The following is a 4,711-nucleotide window of genomic DNA, read 5'->3' on the forward strand; positions in this document are numbered from 1 at the left end:
TACAGAAAGGGACAATGGTGTTCACAGTGACTTCTGAGCCATGCAGCACATCACCCCCAAACACTGCCGTGGATATTCTCTCACCGAACTCTTACAATTATTTTATTTTTTGGATGAAGAGAGCGTAGAGACATTTGGTGCCTGGCCCAGGTCGCAGAGGCCACACCATAGCTCAGGTTCCCAGTCCCACACTGCCTCGGCCCCGGGCTCCCCTGCTATGGCTCACTGAGATGGTGAGTCCTGCTGTCCCTTGCATGGTGCCTGAAGGCCCCAGGGAGGTGTGGATGGAGCGGAGTTTTGCAAAGGGGTGGTGCTACCCAGATCAGGGCTCCACATGGGCAGAGGGAGTTCTGGAAGATTGGTGGTTCCCTGAAAGACAAGCTGAGGAAGGGAGACAACAGCAAGGCCATGAGAGAGACCAAGGGAATGAGAGATGACAGGACCAGAAAGAGGCAGGCAGCAGGCAGGGGCAAGCCACTGCAGAGGAGCAGGTTCCTGAGATCAGCAGCTGTGGGCACAGGTTGCAGAACTCGATGAGACCCAGGCTGGCCGGTGCAGAAAGCTCGTGCCCTAGAGAACTGGAGGATGCCTGGTGCATTCCCATCACTGGCAGCTCCTTAGAGGCACTGGCTTAGCAGGAAGAGCCCAGCCAGACACCGGGGCAAGTGGGGTGGGCACACAGGGAGCATGGGGAGCCAGATGGGGAGAGAAAAAGAAGCTGGCCCCAAACGTGGGCAGAGCAGCCTCACACTTGGTCAGCTACATATGGATGAGGACACATGGCTCTCAGGTCTGGTGATCCCAAGCTCTGGGGAGGGCTGAAGCACAGCGGGCTCTCTCACTGCTGGTGAGAAGAGAAGCTGCCAGCCACTCAGGGGCAGTGTCTACAGTACCTATCCAAGTGAGGAAACCCAGTTCTACCCGCCAGGCATGTTTCTGACAGTCACTGTGCACAGGTGCAGCCAGAGACAGGATGTTTATGAGGCAAGGTTCCTAAGAGCTAAAGATCAGAAGCAGCCCCAAGTCCACTAATAACAGAAGAGAGAGCAGTGGTTGTGTTCATGTCATGGGCCATGTGCAGAGCTGCAATAGGATGTGAGCAAAGAGCAGGCAATGAAATAGAAAGATCCTCCAAACATGGTGAGCGAAAGACATCGGACACCGACAAGGACATGCCCAGTCATCCCAGGGCCAGAAAGAGGCCCAACTTAACTCTGGTGCGTAAGAACTTGTAAGTAAGTGATAAACATCATTATAACCAAGTACATGACTGTCACAGAAGTCAGTGCGATGGTTTCCTCTAGGATTCCCATGAGACAGACTCTTGGGGCACTCCTGAGTCAAGGCAATTAGCCGTTTCCTATGGCATAGATGTTTGCTTTCAAATTCTACTTTACGTGGCAAATACCTGTTTTATGACTTTTCTGTGATGTGTGACCAATCACACTTACACAGCAAACAGGGGCGGCGAGTGGAGAAGCAGCCATCGCCTCACCTTCAGGACCTGCAGAAGGAAGGGATGAATGAAGCCAACTTCCCTAATTCAGTGGGGTAGACCAGGCAGGGAGGAAGGGAAGGGCCTGCTGGGGACCGGCTGTGATGTTCAGCATCAGGCACTACCTGGTGGACATGCCAAGGTGCCACCCACCAACAAGTGGGCCACAGGAAACAACTGTAAGACCCGCAAGACGCAATTATGTCAGGGAAATGGTGACTTCAGAAGATAGGCAGGCAGGTGGGTGGATCAGATTTACCTGTGGATATTAGTTGCCTCATTCCATGTGGATGTGAGTGATCGTAGGAAGAGACCTTCCCCCAGGTCCCGGAGCTGCTCACGGGCACTGCTGACTTTCAGCTCAGGTTTTCCTGGCCCCAAGAAGTCATTCTTCCCACTGTGCTATGTCATGATTCATTAATGGAGTGAATTTCTTGAAATACTTTTCTTTGTTGTTGTTTTGCTTTGTTTGGGGGTGGGCTGATGGCCTCTTATATCAATTAAGTGAGATTTTGTCCAAAGCCCTAAGTGAAACTCAATTCTGCATTTGGACTTACCTGCCAATTTGTAAATGGTCAGACCTGTTTCAACCTGTGGAAATCTGTAAATCAATGTGATGTGTGTGTGCATGTGGGTGAACATGCAGGTGTGTGGTCACTGCACTGATGTTAGGTTAGGGGAGGCCATCTCATCGAGCCTCCAGCACAGCTGTTAGGGGCTGAATTGTGTTTCTACCAAATTCATGCATTGAAGCCCTAAACCCCCCATTCCTCAGAATGTGACTATATTTGGTGACAGGGCCTTGAAGGAGGCAGTTAGGTTAAAATGGGGTCCTTAGGGTGGGGCCTGACTGGTGTCCTTACAGGAAAAAGAGATTAAGGCACAGACAGGCACAGAGGAAGGAGCGAATGTGGACATGGTGGGTGGGTGGCCATCTGCAAGCCCAGGATGCTTTCAGAGAAACCAAACCTGCCGACACCTTGATTGTGGACTTCCAGCTTCCAGAACTATGAGAAAAATTAAGCTGTTGCTTAAGCCTCCCATTCTGTGGTATTTTGCTATGGCAGCCTGAGCTGGCTGAGACACCAGTGTCCAATCCATCAGGGCTGGGAAGGGGGTGCATCCCACATGCCTTCTTGTCCTCTACAGCCCACCCTTCATGAAGGTTTTGCCCCAGGAAGGAGCCTCACGGGTCACCTGTCCAGATAGCCTCTCTAGACCCAGGTAAGGAGCAGCCTGCTTGAGCTCACATGGCTCCTGCTCAACCTGCTGCCACTCTTGAGGCAGAAGGCTTCATGGGACAGGGCGGGGGGCAGACCTGGGTGGGCGCCATGAGCCCATAGGGAAAGATTCTCTGTCATAGCTGCCCAGTAGCATCTTGAAACTCAAAAGCATGCCCCTGCCAGGGTCTCCCCAGAGCAATTAAAGCAGAACCAGGGAAATGGGGCCCAGGCCTATGCGTTCCCTTTGGAACTTCCCCGGGGGCTCTAATGTGCAGCCAGAGCTGCGGCGCCCACTGAAGGGGCATCACAGACCCTCGGAGGCAGCTGTAGCTCCTGCCGCCTGGGTGTGCTTCTTGTGCTAGTTGAGTGTGCTAATGCCAGCCTGTAGGCGTCCCTCCATCCTATTGCTAAATCCTCTTTGAGTAATCGGTGCCATCCACCTGCCTTCCCAGAGAAACCACTCTGCGGCTTTGCTCTCCGTGTGGAAATCGCGTGCCATTTCTGCTGTCATGGGTTCCTCCAGACATGTTGAACATGGGCTCGGGTCCCTCCCCGAACCACACCTGCTGCCTTCCCCACGCACCCAGATGGGATGAGCTAAGCTGCTTCGGGAGCAATGCAAGAACCAAACCCGCCCGGACTCCAGCTTCCCCCATGTGACTGCACCCAGCTCCAGGCTGGGGTGGTGTCCGTGCAGAGGTGGCGGCTGCTGTGGGGAGCCAGGCAGGCCAGGGTCTAAAGTGTGGCCTTGCCACTGACTAGCAGAGTGGTGGGGGTCAAGCGACCTCCACTCAATGAGCCTCCGTTGATTCCTTTGTAAAGCAGAGCCAGCAACACCTGCCCCTGGCTTTGATACAGGAGATGTGGTATGTGCCTGGGGGAGGCAGCAGGAAGGCAGAGATACCTTCGTTACTTTACCTTTTGTCTCTCTTGCCTTCACCCTTTGGGCATCCTGTGATCAGAGGAGATTCCAATATTGCTAAGGAGGCTGCAATGGCAGGGACATCCCCCGGCAGTTCCCTACCAATCCCTGGAAACTCCCTCTCCTGCTTTTCCTTCTGAGAATCTCCAGAGACAGTTCCTGCCAGGCTACGCCAACCCTCTAGCATACCCCAGGGCTGAGATGAGAGGGAATGGGGAGGGAAGGGGCCCTGTGCAGGTGGGTGGGCCACCCGTCTCTCTGTCCCTGCTGCTTCGTGTGCAGCAGTTCGGGATCCCACCAGGGAGCTGCACGCTGCACTTTGCCTTCTTGCCCACCAGCATCTGATACACCAGAAGGAAGCAAGCTCAGCACCGCTCTTGTGCTGCGCCTTTGTGTGGATTACAGAAGGTGCCCCCTGGGCAGCAGCAGCTGCTGGCTTGGCATGGGAAAAGCAACATCAGCTGGATTTCAGGTCCAGTTTGCCTCTTAGCTGAGCACCTTTGGCCCAATGCAACTGTAGCACTGAACAGAACAGTCCTGAAGACCATTGCCATTTAATCGTCACCCAGAGAAACTATTTCCAGCAAGGGAAACAGCACTCACTGCAAAGTCTGATTCTGCAGCATCTCTTTGGAAGCCCTGAATCTGGAGCATGAACTCCTGGAGGAAGGTGATGCTCATGGGATTCATCCCTGTGTCTCCTCTCTGCCACACAGAGTGGGGTCCTGCACGGTATTCAGGCTCAGAAGCAACAGGCTGAGCCAGTGCTTAGAGAGCTGAGACAGGGGTTGGGCCTTCTAATTAATGGAAGGAGTCGGGGGTCGGATTTAGAATAAATGCTTGCTGAAGGTCTCATGTGTTGGAGGATGAGAGGAATCATGCTATAGCTAAAATAAAGCCAGTATCGCTGATGCGATACACTGTGGGTCTGTCCTTACCGTGTGGGCTTTCTAGGTTATTGTGCCTTTCTCAGTGCTGTGAATAGTTGAGTTAGCATCCCTTAGCAGATGCAGAGGACCTAGAAGACAGTGTGGGGCAGATGCAGCAATACTGAGGAAGAGGCCCAGGCAG

General features: G+C 53.5%; 1 pseudogene; it reads right to left on the reverse strand.

Moving 5' to 3' along the window:
* Positions 1-222: 222 nt before the first annotated feature.
* Positions 223-4,330, reverse strand: LOC101053176 (uncharacterized; annotated as a pseudogene).
* Positions 4,331-4,711: the final 381 nt, after the last annotated feature.

This window comes from Saimiri boliviensis, chromosome 5 (assembly GCF_048565385.1).
Source record: "Saimiri boliviensis isolate mSaiBol1 chromosome 5, mSaiBol1.pri, whole genome shotgun sequence".
Classification (NCBI taxonomy): domain Eukaryota; kingdom Metazoa; phylum Chordata; class Mammalia; order Primates; family Cebidae; genus Saimiri; species Saimiri boliviensis.